The following is a 15,607-nucleotide window of genomic DNA, read 5'->3' as shown; positions in this document are numbered from 1 at the left end:
TGCACACTGTCTGGTGCTTTGCCTCTTCCCCTTGAGCCAGTACTTCCAGCAGGGCCAAGCAGGATGCTTGCCTTCAGTGTTCCTCAGCCTTATCTTTGCTGTCCTTCAGTCTGCCAATTTTACTCATATTTAAGAGCCTGGCTAGTGAAAACTTTGTAATTGAAAGTGTGGAGCTAAAGACAAAATGAGGAGGGAACTGATGAGGTCTGGCTTGTAGCAGCCTTTCTAGGAGTAGGATTGAGTAGAAATCTTGATGAATAAGGTTTCAACCTCAATGGTTTTTCTGTTTTAAATGCCTTTTTTTTTTTTTTTCCCCTTCCATTTATCAGTACTGATTTTCCAGTCACCAGTTCTCTTCTCAGGAAAAAACAGGGTATGCAAATTTAAGTTGTGATGAAAGAGGCATGGAGAAACACAAGTAAAAGAATTCTTTCTTCTTGGAGAACTTCCTTTTTTCTTCCATCTCTCTCTCTCTCTCTTTTTTTTTTTTCCTTGTAAAAAGAAACGGAAGGTCTGTCTTCACAAGGAGAGACCTCCTTTCAGCACTGTATAGAAGTACAGTGTGCTGTTAATCACTTACGTGTTTTGAGTTGGAAGAAAAAATCAGGTTATTCACTTCTGTGCTCAGTCAGAGATAAATCTGAGACATGAGAGTGGGTGTTTTGGTTTATCCAAATAAGGAGAGAGGGAAAAATATTACAAGTTGGTGACAGCTTTAATGCCCAGATGTGAATACTTCAGTAACCATCATGTCATGTAAATCCCAGACACCTGTCCAAACACCAGAATTAGCCTAGAAAAAATATTGTTATTTATTTTGCTACACGAATTTAGTGTATACTAAAATCAGAGTTTGCAGCTGAGCTTAAATGCATTTTAATTCTGTTTGTACTAGCAAATGCTTGAAAAATCCAGCACTATCATACTGATTATGAATTAGGACACACAATTTTTTAACTTTTTAAACAGAAATACAGAATGATAACAGACCAGTGGATATGTTGAACCAAGAACCTGCCCGTGCAGAACCAGTGCTCCTTCAGTCTGTCTGCAGGGGCAGGGGTGCCCTTATATGCTCAGCAGACACTCCTGCAAACCTCTCGTTTGGCCAGAATGAGTTAAATTTCAAAAGCATTTGCTGAACAGTTTTCCTGTTTCAATATTGAAAATGCTTACGTGAAACCTTGAATCAACCAAGGGCATATTTTTCCAGGGGGACTGAAGACTCTTAAGCTTTTGAGCCCATTAGCAGCGGCTCTTGCTCAGTTTGCATGCAAGCTGTGCAGTCCGGGCATGCATCCTCTCTGCTCCCTTGTGGGGATGCTGTGCCTTCTCTGGAGGAGGCATTTGAGGGCCTGCTGATGGCAGTGATTCCTGGATGAGGATGGATTAGTGGAACTTCAGGCCAAAAAAAACATGTTTTTCAGCAACTTCCTTTTTCTCTACTTCCCTAGGAAAGGGTAGGAAAGTACCCAAATTCTTTTTGAATAGGTGGGTTGAGTAGTGAAGGGCAAGGATGTTCTAAAGTTCTGTTTAAACAAACACAGAACCCTGTAAAGCTTTAGTCACAATCATTTCAGAAAGCAGTTGATTGGATCAATGACTGTTGATTGGAAATACAAAATGCAGGTGGCAGAACAACTTTTAAATTCAGAGAGGTGGAATTGAAGGGATTCTTGCTACATATGTAACACATTCCTTCATCACCTTATTTTCACCTGTTTTCTTTCCTTGTTCATCCTCTCCTTTGCCACAGAAAATAGAGGTGGTGGGGTGGCACAGAGGATAAAGGCCAGTAGGTAGAGTTGAGTTATGGAAGCAGAAATGATGATGTCCTTAATGCTTGTTAAGATGCTAGGTCAACTGTGTGGTAAATTTATGAGATACAGACTAAAATACCTAGCCAGCACAACAAGCAACAACACAGCTGTGTTGGTATAGTGGTGGCCAGGCATTGTGCCTTTTAGGACAGGACCAAATATCTCAATGCACTGCCGTGGAAATAGAACAGTTTGTGAGACATCTTCAATGTACTTCTTCATTGTACCTTATGGATATGTAATCAGGACTCAGGCAACGCACAAACACAAAAGCTAATTATACATAAGGTTGGTTTAGCAGGTAGAAAAATGTCCTCACTTATGTTATGCTCATCAAACCCAAACAAGGAAACTAATTGTGAATTTAAGGGAGCATCCGCTGATACACTCTGAAGGTTTACTTCTGTCTTCCATACGAGTCATAAGAACTGGCAAAAAAACAGTGGTTCCTTGTGAAACAAAGGGGAACCACGTGCTGTCACTAGGCTGTCAGGGATATGCAAGAACATATTCCCACAACCAGTCTGACACTTGCTTCCTGACTGAGAACACATGCTTTGCGAAGTCTCATGTGAGAGAAAGTAAAGCACAGAGAGAAACTGCCTACCTCCTGGGGTGAAGCTATACTTCATGATTTAGGAGTTTTGAAAGGAACAAGTTGCAAAAAGTTTCAGAAACGTGGAAAGTGGCAGGCGGGGTAACCCCTTACCTGTCCTGAGAGAGATAGATAGTAGTTCTCTTGTGCTTTGGAATAGTGATATATCTTGCTTTCACGGTAATTTCTCACTGAAATAACCATTTATTTTTAACATTTTTCATGATATTTATATGATGACATTTGAGTTACTATGACTTTCTGAAGTGCATATGTTCAGAGTTACATGTATGTGAGTGGATGATGCATAGGTGGTATCCCTATGCATTAACAGAGTGGTGTTCAAAAACAGACTTTCTCCCATACCAAGACGACACATCCCAGGCCTGCAGTAGTATCAAGACGTATTGCAAACTTGCAGTCCTATCACCTGCCGTTAATACTTTAATACTTTTCCTTGTACATGCGCTCATGTTGCGCATCTCAGGGCAGCTCAAACAGCTGCCTTTATTATAAGGGTGAAGAAGAAGAGGTAGTATCAGTAATATGTAAGTGCAGGAAGTTAAGCCTGTGGGAGAAGCATCTGCTCCTTACCCCTGGAGTGGAGATCTGACCAGAGCTACCTTGGCTTGCAGGTAGGTGCTGGCAGGATTCGGTCCTGGACTGGACACAGCTCCTCTGAACCTTGAGGCATGGAGGCTGCAGAGCTGCCTTGGGCTCATGATGGCTGTGCTGGTGCTCGTCCCATTAAGACACAGCCTTCCATGCCAGGTAAACCTGGACAGCATCTCATTCTTGTAGGAGCTTCATGTAGCTAAAAGGCTTAGCAGCTTGAGACATAAAAAGCCACAAATTTGAGAGAAGTTAATTTAGCTTACTTTGTTGTATGCCAAAAACTGTCCGGAGGATTCAGCAGAAAGGACAGCAAGGTCTAATCTGCTTTGGCAACATTTTAAGACACTCTCAATGTAAAGTAAATATTTTGCTGATGTGATGTCAACCATCCTCTTAAATTTGAAATACTGAAGGAATGGAAAGCTCTGACACCAACAATAATGTGAAACTTTGAGTGATTCTGTTTCTGTTCTCTGCCCTGTTTTTGATTCGCTCTTTTGTGGCATGAAATGAAATGGATCTGATGTATCATGAGCACAAATGGAGGGTTCTTAGTAACATATATATATATATATTAAGATATACTGCCTGCTAACTTGGACTCTGTTCAGTAAGATGAACAACGGTGTTTACTGAAGATTTTACTCCTATTTCAGTGAGGCTTCTTAGATTAGAGAGTACAATACTCCTTGACTTCTTTATAAGACATTTCAGGCTTCATATCATTACTTTTGGGTGAACTTTATGAGGAAATAGCAGAGTGGCACTAGATAGCAGCGCTGACTTTTTACTGAGATACTAAGATACATGCACATCTAGATGTACATATGGTACATGCTATGTTTAATTAAAGAGAAATAGTTGGCTTTCAGGAACTTTAGGTCAGATAATGGTAAGAAAATAACAGTGATGTATTTTGTCTATGTGTCCTGGGAGGCTGTGGAAGCCAGGCTTCCTGCTTTGCTGTCTGTTCCTTCTTTTAGAGGCTCCCTTATCTCTCCAGCATCTAGGTTCCAAAAAGCAGACACTGCCACTAGCTATTTATACTAAGTATTGTCAAAATAAACTCTAAAATATTTTAAAACCTCTCTTTCAAGCATATGTTTCCTCTCCTAATATTCGTAATAGTTTCTTAAAAAGTGGTAGCTTGCCAATTGCTGAGAACTTGTGTGGCCCGTTTCTTTTCAATCACTTACTAACCAGTCTTGTAAAATGTTATTTAGTCTCATTCTGATAGGATCGCAAGGTAAAATAGATTTTCTAGTCTATAGTCTTGAGTGAGGTGATGAGCTGGTATTTATGCGTAAGATGTGTGTTTTAGTCTGCATACTATATGAGTAACCTACACATATGATGTTAAACTTCATCAAGAAAAAACACTTGTTAAATATTTTTGTACTAGCTCATGTGCTTGTTATTTTGTTGCTGTAGTTTTTCCCATTTAAGATTGCTTGTATCTGCAGCATTTCATGAGGAAAAGCTGCAGTGCTTGAATTGGATGGTGATTGTTTAAAAGTAGCTTTATGAGGCTGGAGTTTCTGTTTGGCTCTAGATTAAACATTTGCCAATCTCGTAGGCTGATCTTCCTTCCTGAGCATTTTCACATCATAAAGTTTGTGCAGAGCAAAGCGTGCTCTGACATCGTTGCTTTATCACGTTACCTGTTAGTGAGTAGTGCAGTAGGGACCATCTGGATATGTAATTGAAAATTAATGAAGAACTTTGCTTTATATATGACACAGCAGTGTTCAGTTTGTTTCTCTACAATAGCATTAATATCCTATTGCAAACAGGCATGGAAGTAGTAGACCTTATTTATCTCACTAGTTAGCAGCAGTCACTCTTGACTACACACCAGAGGCAGACCTGCTGAGTGCAGAGATGCCTTTTTTATGTTGTTATTTATCAGACCAGAACTGCTGCCTTTACTCTCAAAGCATTTTATTTATTTATTTTGGAGATACTATTTTTGCAGAAGAAATGAAGTGTAAACCAATTTGCAGAGAAACAGCATTCAGAAAAAGTACTTCATTCGTGCTTTTATTTTATGAAGTTATTTCCTTCATTTTTTTCCCCCGTTATTTCAATATCTAACAAATAGGTTCAAAGAAACTTGCTATTTGGTGAAGTCATTTGTATGCTGCCCTGGAGCTGTTGATAAAATGCCTGTGATAAAATACTTGTCACCATGTATAGAAGTGAATCAAGGTACAGTGTAGCACATGACCAGCACAGGGTTTTCAAATGCTTCATTTTATTTCTATTTATCTTTTAGATATGCAAAATGTAGTGACTTTATTTTTATTATTTTGTCTGTGGCCAGAATTGCAAGAATGTTAATAGTTTTAGTAAGTGCATGAGAAGATAAAACCATGTTGTAAATAAGCAACGGGTTATGAGGAAAAGAGGAGCTACAGGGAATTATTAAAGTAATGCCTTGTCTGGGTGCTGCAAGAAGCTTTGAGATTCAGCATTAATTGGTGAAGAGAATAATTTCAACCAATTACTGAATATATAATGTTTTAAGAAGGGGACAGGTGTGGGGGCAGAGGGAGGTGAAGCAGGTTCAAGAGTAGCTGGTGAGCCGAACCAGGCTGGGCTGATGCTGCTTGTCCTCAGCAGAGCTTCCTGGGATGCTGCTGCAGCCATGCCAACGGCTGGGCTTGTAGGCAGCTTCTTATTGATGCTACTTACTGTATGATCTGTGGCTCTTGGCCTAGCTTCTTACCATGGCTTTGAGACATACCCTGAGTTTGGAGAGGATGTGGCATACAGTAATTTATTTGCTTAAAATGAATTTGAGATTATTTAAGTATAGAACAATCAATACAAAGGCTTGTCTGTGAAACAAGCTGAGACATGACTATCCAGAAGTTTGGAAATCACCACTCTTGGATATGAAGAAGCTGTTAGAACCAACTTCTCAATTATTGAGTTTTCGATTACTCACAGAAGAAAGGGGAGACTCTAAGAGGCTGGGAAAGGGGAAAAATAGAAACAAACCAAATATTAAATGTGACTTGCAAGAGAATGAAAGGATTTATGGTAGTTTGCAAAGTGAAGCATATGTGAGATTTGAACTCTCCCCACCCTCTTCCTCTTACACTTTGTGTATTGCTTTGTTTTGCATTCTCTTTATTTGGTTTTGAGTTTGATAGTTTTAAGATGGTTATGTTATTGCTACCTTGACTTGCAGGGAGGGTTCTTGAAACTCCTGTGTCTTCTTGTAAATTGCAAGACTTAAACATGTATAATAAGGTTGGTTTTGTTTCCAAAATGTAAATTTATTAAAATCAAATAGTGAAACAGTGTTTTAAATTCCTCAGTGAAATGACCCACCACCAAGGTCGTTCAGCTGTGCTGCGGAGTGGAAGGGTCATAGGAAGAATGTTTTCAGTTTTCTTTGGGCTGCTGTGATCACTAGGGATTTTAAGCAATGTGATTTGCTATAGTACCTGTGATTTGCTCAGAACGTTGTTGCTGTTGCTGGTGGAACAGCAGTTATTCAATTTGCCAGTATGGTCACAATGTGAACAGCAAAGCTTGTTCCTATCTGTTGGACACACCTTCTAATGCAGTTTGCTTTCAATGCTATCCTGAGTGACAGGATAGGGAACTATGACAAACTCTGGTGTAGGATGGTCAAACCATTAAAAAATGTACAGCCTGTTCCACTTGGCAGAGCTTCTTATTGTAGCCTCAATGTGTAGACAAAACCAAATGTATCAGGGCATACTGAGGGGCTGCAATGCCTATTTAAACATGTGTATGTGTATATATAAAGATATTATATATGAATTATACGTGTATAAATATATACATATATACATGAGTTGCACTAATCTAAAATGATTTTGAATCCATAATGAAAATTACAGCCTGAAAAATCATCTGTGATAGATAGTAAATGTTCATTCCCTGCTCTATGCCAGAGGACAGCATTTGTGGTAACTCAATCGCTCTCCTCCCCTCAGCCCCATAGTGAGGCCTCGGTTAAGGGGAGTTGTATAAACAGCTGCAGCAAGACTTTTGTAAATACAGATGTCTTCCTGAACTGGGTTCTCTGGGTCACCAGGGACCATGCAAGCCGTACTAAATGGCTTTACAGGAACCTCTCCATGTGTCAGCCAACTGAGCTATGCTGATATCCACCAGAGAAATGCTGCTTTGACTTTTGGCCCCGATCCTTCCCCCACTACACTGTCCACCTTCCTCCTCCGCTCCTGCAGCTTTCTGTCCTTGCTCTGCCACTTTCTTCTCTGCCCTTTATTCCTAACAGGTTTCCTAAAATGCTCGTGTACTGCATGTGATTCACAGGTTGGCAGCTGTGCTCTTGCAAGATCTTTACTTCTGCTCTTGATCCTGTTCATCCTATCAGTAATAGGATGTAAGCGTGGGACCAAGATGGGATAGCTTATTTTATCAGCAGTCAGGAACTAATTGTTGATCACTTGCAGAATATCTTGTGGCTTGAGGAGTCATTTTGATTGTATTGTACAACTCATAGATCATATCTTAGTTTAACTTCAAAGTTGGCCTTGTTTTGAATAGCAGGTTGGACTGGATGACCTCCAGAGGTCACTCCCAATGCTAATTATTCTGTGATTTATACAAGGCCAGAAAGCATAATACAGTTATGGAGCAGATGCTTCAAGTCAAAGAACTGGTGAATGTAGTGCAGAGTCAGGAGGAAACAACAGGTGACTTAAAGGCTAAAAGACAAAAGTTAAAGATCTGTGCCTCTTTTGCAACTTAAGACACTTGTGGGTTGATAGTCAAATGCTATTGATAAGCCACTATGTAACTGATAGATCCTAGAAGTAAAGGTCTGTGAGTATATTTGTAATTAATTTTGTTTAACATTCTTGTTCTTAACTCTCCTGAAAAGAGATCAAGCTGTACAATGTTTACTGCTAAGGATATATAAGTACTGTGTGAGGGGAAAAAATCAAGGTTAAAAAAAAAGGACTAATTTGTAGCTTTTTATCATCTCTTATAGCTCACTAACTCATTTATATTCCTCTACACCCATTTAAAAAGAGTTCAGTAGCAACATGGCAATCCCACTTATTCACCAGAATAAAACTTTCTACAGTAATGTATTGTCGTAGTGATTTATTCATTTTGCAGTTGACTCATGCTGGTGAATCACAGATCTCTGATTCTTCATGTAGCCAAGCATTTGTTTTGCTACTATCATCATGGACATAAGCACACCATTGCTTGTCTATTATGATATGTATCCTCCTAAAATGTTAATTCTACAAATGGTTATTTGTGGTCAATGTACATTAGCTACTAGTACATAACATGGTATTTTTTTCCTTGAAGTAGAACAAGAATAGCTTGCTTTTGGAACTTGAACAATAAATACAAATCTAAAATGGTACAAATACAAAATTGAAAGTCAAATCAACATAGGGGCTAATGCATGTTTTATACTTTGTGATATCATTTTTAACTACTTAATATCTGGTCTGAAAATACCTTTATTTTCTGAAGACAGATGCTGAAGATTTTGTCTTTTCATTTCTATTATTAATGCCTGTATTACTCAATTAGATGCCCCCAAATTGTGACCTTCTTCTAACTCACGAGCCACTTCAACTTCTAGATCCTCTTTGCTAGTGATCCAAGCCATGACCCTGGGAGCTTGTGAGGGTGCTGGCTCCAGTGGTGCAGGCTGTCCACACAAGCCTTGCCATGAAGAGTCCAAATATTGCCCTGATCTGTGCCTTAATTTGTGTGATGCAGTTGCATTTCTCAGTGTTCTCCTGTTTATTCTCTTTTCATTCTTTTTTTTTTTTTTTCCCCTCTTCTTTTTTTGCCGACCATAACAGTGGGAAGAAATAGTCTGTTCCTGCGTTGAGTAGGAGATACCTTTAGGGCTCTAATGGGTGCTGCAATAAAGATACAAATCCAGAGGCACTTGGGATGACATCTATTCCAAGCCATGGAGCATGGCCACCAGTTTCAGGTTCCCTTGTTGCTGGGGGATGGTGGGAAGCAGGTCGTTCTGCACTGCCGGGTGCACCCTCCAGCTGTGGTCTGCTTTGCTAGAACCAGCTGCCAACACCCCTGCCAGGTCTCTGGGTTGTTTTGTTGCTAACAACCCAGAGGTGCCAGCTAATATTGCTGCCCCGGCTCCCAGGTGTATTGTTTCTGAAACCTTTGGGCGTGCTTGTCACTAGGGGAGTGTGCTTTTCCTGTTTCTGCCCTGCGTGCACCTGCGCAGGTGCAGGAGCCCATGCTCGCTGCTCGCATCCCTCTGTAGCCTACCCACATCTCCCCAGCCTTTGCCCCAACACAAGTCATCTGCTGTGCTGGGAGAGGATCTACGCGGTGGAGGAGAGCCACGCAGGTGGGGCTGTCCACAGCCAGCATCATCCAGGGGTCGGTGTGGTCTGTGGGCTGTCGGCAGGCTTTCTGACACCAGCGCACAGCATGTCCAGTGGATAGGGGGGCTCACGAGGTGGCCCCGGCTGCCCCAGCCAGGGCTTGAGCAGCAGCTCCTGCTGCCTGGCAGGGCCTTCACTCTCAGCACTGGCTTGGAGAACTGCTGGCATGTGCCGAATAACCTCTCTTGTTTGAAGATTTGATGAAGAGGCTGTCAGCTTATGTTAGCCCTTCTGATTTGGAAGGTACCTTCCCTTTTTAAGCAGATATGTTTGTCCTCGTTATTTTTGTAGCTCATAAGGTCCACCTCTTGGTGCTGTTTAAGGGTGGATATCTCCTGCTACTCGTCTTGCAGCTCTTACTAGGTGCTGGTGGTTGCACTACAAAAATAGAAACCAGTGACTTATATTCATTCGTGGTGATAAATGACCTTGGAATCTAGTCTGTCATGAAATAAACTGTAAATAATTAAGCTTTACCTTGTGAAACCCTCACTGAACCCAGGAGGTTTCTAGTTGTAATCTCATAATAGTTAAAGTCTAAATCACTTCCTAGAGACTGTGCTTTTGTGTGGTAGTCAAAACAAATAAAAATTAAATGCTATGCGTACCTTTTTTTAATGTACATAAGGCAATACCCACCATACACATTTAAAATATATTAAAAAAAATAGCTGATATAGATACAGAATAGTTAAACTTCAGAATAGGAACAGGCTCTCAAGCTCATTGTCTCCCTATTTTTTTATTCTGAAAATCTGTCAAAACTATGAAGTTTGGGCATCTGAGTTCTGTTCCAACCTGATATTGGCAGTTGAAATACTTTTCATTCATATCCAAAGGAAAGGCAGCGGGAAGGTGACAAGGGTGAAATTTTTCAGGAGTAGGGACTGAAGTGGAGGACTGAAAGTCTCTGAGAAGAGTAAATTTCCTTTCTAAAACTTCTCTTCTAGTTTGGAGTATTGAAAGAGTCCAATCATCTCTCCTGATTTAGCAGGACTAATATTTTGGGAGTTCTGAGCAGAACTGTTCATGAACATTAATGCTCAAATTACCCAGTGTGGGATTTAATCCTGGGAGTGAGCATATTGTGGTGAAATAAATTATTTTCTGAGGCATTTGGAAGTGAGTTGTAAAGATGACAAAAACGTCCAGCTGACTGCACTACTGTGCACAGAAATATTACTCATGCCGTGTTTTTCTTTGAGAATCATCCTGGTGTGAGTCCCTTGATTGGTACGAAATTGGAATCTTCAAAATCAGTATTAAAAAAAGGCTGATGGAGGCTGATTGATTGATCTATGTTTCCTTCATCCCCTTTCCACTCTCTGGAAAGAGGGTAGAGGGTGGGAAGTGAAACTGTAGCTTTCATTTGGAGAGAGACTGTTTTGCATCTCATGATGCTCTTCTTTTACACTTTTCTGTCACTTCTAGTTCATGTTAACAGTTAGCATATCTTGTAGCTGACTGAAAAATGATTTCAGTTTCCAGGCAGTGTCCATCTGAGTAATGTGTTGTGACTTTACCTGTTGTATCCCACTTCTAAATAGTTCTGAAATGTCAATCTGTCTTCTAACAGGGTTTTCAGTAATTTTGGTAACATTATGGACCTCCTTTTTCTGCTTTTATTTTAATTTGAAGTTTTGAGCTGTGGCTTCAAGTATTTCTTATATTAGCAATCACCTTTCAAGTGTTTGTCTTCTGTGTACAACAAGCCAGGGACTTAAAAAAAAAAAAAAAAAAAGGAAAGAAAAAGAAAAACAAGGAAGTGAGATTTTTTCCTCTGCCCTTCTTTGTAGGCTTGGGGAGAGTAACGCAACTGAGTTTAATTTTGTGGGATGTGGACAGAAGGCAAAAAATATTATTAAAAAATATAGTGTAGAGATGCATTTCTCTCTAGATAATACATAAATACTCAAAACCTCATTTTACTGCTTACACTTGCCTTGTGGCTTGAAATATATCCCAAATTCCTCAAGTTTTGTGCAATCTTTTCTCTTTCATGGAGGAATGAAAATGCATGAATTTGGAGCTGTGTCTTCTTCCTCCACTCCTCGTAGCCCTCTGCTCCTGAGCAGGGGGTGTCCAAAAGCCATTTCTGATTCATGAAGCACCCTGTGCTCAGGCCAATAGTGTGAGTCAGGAGTGAGAGATTTCTTCCGTTCCCTGCCTCAGCTTGGACAGTTTTGAAAATCATCTCTGGAAAAGTATTTGCGGTCAGTTTGGCATTAGCTTGTATATCACTTGTGCATAGTTTTCTGCATCATGTGTATCATCCTGCTTTGGAGTGCACTAGAGCATGACAAGGAGAGCTGGATAATAACAGCCTAATAGGAGGGAAGTGCAAAGTACATGACACTAACTTTTACGCTCTTCCATTTCAAGAGCACATCCAGCAGCATCTCATCTCCTCCTGAAAAAGCCCTCATTAGAGCATCCTTACTATTGTAGATAGAGGGCAATTTAAAGACTTGCTTGTTAACCACTCAAAGAAAGTGAAATCTGCTGGAGTTTAGTGCATTTGATTTAATTGCAGAGAACGAAGAGGTTGTGTGATGTATACCAGAAGTTTCAAAGGGGGGCCATAGCTGCTTCTGGCTGAGTGCTGCCAGAGCACTTTGTCCTTTCCTGGTCATAGACCAGAGCCCTCTGGTCACGTGTGTTGCAGCTGCATGGCTGCGTCTGCTAATGATTAAAAGCAAAGAGGATGTTTAGGCTTGCTTGAGCTTCCAGATTGCACCAAGCTGGAGGAAGAGAGTGGTGCCTGGCAAGCTGGTGCCTCTGCTTCTAGCTGCTGTGAAAGTCTTCGTGCAGGAGAGGGGATGCTCTGTGCATGCCGAGGAGCAGCCATCTGCTAAGCAGACCAAAGCCTGGCCAAGGAGCCCCTGGTGCTCACCAGTCAATCTGGGCAGCTGGAGAAGATGTTATGAGACTGTTTTTTTTTGTTTGTTTGTTCGTTTTCATGATAATGGACACTCTCCCTCCCCACAGTCGATACTTTTCTCATATGTTCTTCATGGAGGCATGCAAATATTCTGAGGAATTCTTCCAAGCTGAGATGTTTGTGTTCTTGACTGGGAAAAGACGGACTGAGGAAGACAGGTACAGCAGAGCTTGTTTTGAGACTTGGCTGCAAATGTCCTGATTTGAGCCTAAATGTGCATGCACTTTTTCCCCATTCCTAGAGCAAAAGTACTCGCTATTTCCCCAAATGAGTGTTGATATTAGCATGACTCAAAGCTGTCAGCTGAAACCCTGTGCACCTTTTCTTTAGCCAGGTATGAGAATCCAAATGAAGGGCCCCTGCAAGGGCCTTGCACTACCAGGTGTGGTTCAATTCATGTTTCTGTATCGCAGTTTTGACAGGGTAGAAGAGGACCTAATGGGTGCAGGTGCTGCAAGGCCATGTGAGCAGGAGCAGAGGGTGGTTGTGCCCTCAGAGGACCCTCCTGTGCCTCAGCTGCACTTTCTTTCCTTTGGGTACAAGATTTTCAAGAGGAGCTGCTCCAGCAGTAGAATTGGAGAGCAGCCAAGGCTTGTGCCCAGGGGAGTGGTCTGGTCACAGGAAAAGGGCTGAATTCACCTCCCTTCTCCATCTCTACCTTCTGTAATCCTCCACCTCCCCGAGCTGATTAGAGCACCCAGCTGACCCTGTTTTTATGTTTTAAAATGGGCACATACATCTCCCACTAACGTCACCTGAGAGGTTGGCACTGCCTGTGGCATTGCCGGCAATTTAAATCCCCTTGGAAGAACTGAGTCACAAATCTGAATAATAGCAAAGGAAGCAAATTTTTTGGATGTGTACTTTGCCGAAATGTCACCTTCAGCGCTCTGGACTCCAGCCATGCTGTTTTCCCTTCCATAAGGGGCACAACGGTAGTTAGCTTGGCCATCTTGGCTAGATATTAATTGTGCTGATGCCTTTGGCTATGAGCATCGACCTTGCTCTGCTTGAGCAGCAAATGTCTCAGTAACCTCTCTGTTCATCCCATGCAGTGTAACATCCCTGCAGAGCTGATAAGGGGAGTGGCCATGTAATCCCCTGGGGTTGGTTAGGTGGGTGGTGATGGATGGTGGCTGTATGGGGACACAAAGCAGTCTCTTAGGAGAGCAGTGGCTCAGCTCTGCTTTGGGAGAACACTTTACAGACCTCATTGGTCTGTGCTGCTGACTGCACGTCGTGGAGACTTTCCATCATCTTGTGGCCTCTCTTTGCAATAAAACTGAGTTGGAGCATCAATGAAGTAATGTGTGGATAGCTTGTGTTTCAGTAAAGGCAAATCTGGAGAGAACAAAATAATCTAAAAAGTTGTTTAGGTCTGTTTCGTAGAGTGCAAGGTAGTGTCCACGGAACAGGAGAAAAGTCCCCTTTCTGTGGATCTTTTGCAAAATACGAGGCTATTGGACTAGGGAGTCTCTTCCTGGTTGGTTCATGGAGAAAATGTTTAAAATGTGACCCAAGCGTGCGTAACTTGGGGACTAAGCTGTTTGTGGATAAAAAAACATAGGGCTGTTCTTCCAGTTGTAAACCGTCTTGTCCCTGTGCTAAATTTTATTTGTGCCATAGTGTTGGCTCTCTCGTGTGTGCTGGACTTCAAACTCAGGTGTCCCAAGAGAGTTTGAGATTTTTATATCTTACTTTTACTTCCCTGTAAAGTCAGAAAGAGATCATAGATGACTGGAGTAATTGTAGCTTCTGCCATTTCACTGAAGTCTGTCTGTGAAGATCTGCCTGCCTGTCAGATCTGTGAGGTTTTGGAAAGAATAATGCAATAGCTGGGAAGCATAAAATGCCACATCTATTCATGAAATCCCCTACCTCTCTAATGCTCTTGCAACCTCCGTTGGGAAATACGATATTTGTAGCTGTCAGTGTTAATGATCTCAGTGGTCATCCAACCCAATCAGACACGAGAAGAGGACAGTCATGATGCTGATGGCAAGCTGAGTCACTTGTTTAAGGGCCTTGAACAACATGGGGGACTGCTGTGGGGGCTGTGGCAGGCTTATTTTTTCCTTGAAAAACCTTGTTTCACAGTCTGCTGCAGATGTGCATGACAAAAGGAAAAGGAGGAGAAACACATACGGCTGAATTAGACAATATGAGGAAAGAGAAGGGGTTATGTAAAGTTGAAGAAGCAAGGGGTTATGGTTTAGAAAAACACTGAGATAATGAAAGATAATATATAGATGAAGTAACGGTAATATTTTTTCTTCCCCCTGAAACTTGCCTTGTGAGATCCTATGGGAAATAGAAGTTGACGTCTGCTTACTTTGGATAGTTGAGCTGGAAAAACAAATGAGATGGTATGCATGAGACATCACCCTTGTAGGCCTATTGCAGTGCCGATATGAGTGATAAGTTATAAGAGAGGAGGTTGCGGTGAGCCAACTCTTTATCAAACAAGACTGAAGGACAGGATATTTTTGTAAGCCCATTTTAGCACCGATTGGGTGCATGTTATTACCTTTTATTCTTTTTAAAAAATTATTAAGCTAATGAATTTCTTGGGCATGCTGTGCATAGAAGCAGTATCAAGTGAGTTTAAACTGCAACAAGGATTTAGAGTATTTATTGAGAACTTTTTCAGAATAAGGTTAATGAGCCCCTGGGGTACCCCAGACTTGGCTTTTAGCCTCTCTAGCTGGTGGCAGGAGGAGAGGTTGAGCAAATACTTTTTGGGAAGTACCTTGGCACAGTTGCTCCTGACCCGAGGATGGGAGATGACTTCTTTCCTTCTCAGCCCCATTTTCTGTGATTGCGAAACTGTTTAGAAAAAATATTGCATTTGGGGGAAGGGCATATGCATGGTAAAATCTGATGTGATCTGAGTAATTTTCCAAGAACTTTCTCCTGGTTCTTTCGTACTCCAGGTCTGACCCAGACCTGCCCTAGGTTAGACAACAAGCATCAGAGTCCTGCATGGAAGTGTGGATATCTAAGAGTCTTTGTCAATATGTTTGTTAATTATTTATACCTCTAAAATATGAGTATAATTTAGTATCTTTTATCATTTTTAATTAAAGTGGAGTTCAAGAGGGTACATGCTTAACATTTGAAACCTATAAAGATAAAAGCTTTTTTTCATAAAAGAGCTTCTTTAAAAGCTTTGTTTTTATTCTTTAGTCTTATTTTCCTCTTTTAGTTTCTTCTCACAGTAAGATAAAGACATATGTAT

General features: G+C 41.1%; 1 protein-coding gene across 8 annotated transcripts in view; it reads left to right on the top strand.

Annotated features, from left to right (window-relative positions):
* EPS8 (epidermal growth factor receptor pathway substrate 8) overlaps positions 1-15,607 on the top strand; it is a 132,494-nt gene that overhangs the window by 51,043 nt on the left and 65,844 nt on the right. The window contains exon 1 of one of the 8 annotated variants that reach the window (XM_040563188.1): positions 9,642-9,671. The exons of the other annotated variants lie outside the window; for them this stretch is intronic. The gene's annotated coding sequence lies outside the window, so the exon portion shown is untranslated. Of the gene's footprint in view, positions 1-9,641; positions 9,672-15,607 lie in introns of those variants that run through there. 8 annotated transcript variants of the gene reach the window in all.

Source organism: Cygnus olor, chromosome 1 (genome assembly GCF_009769625.2).
Source record: "Cygnus olor isolate bCygOlo1 chromosome 1, bCygOlo1.pri.v2, whole genome shotgun sequence".
NCBI lineage: Eukaryota > Metazoa > Chordata > Aves > Anseriformes > Anatidae > Cygnus > Cygnus olor.
Note: the sequence above shows the minus strand (reverse complement) of the source record. Positions and strands in the feature narration are given on the sequence as shown.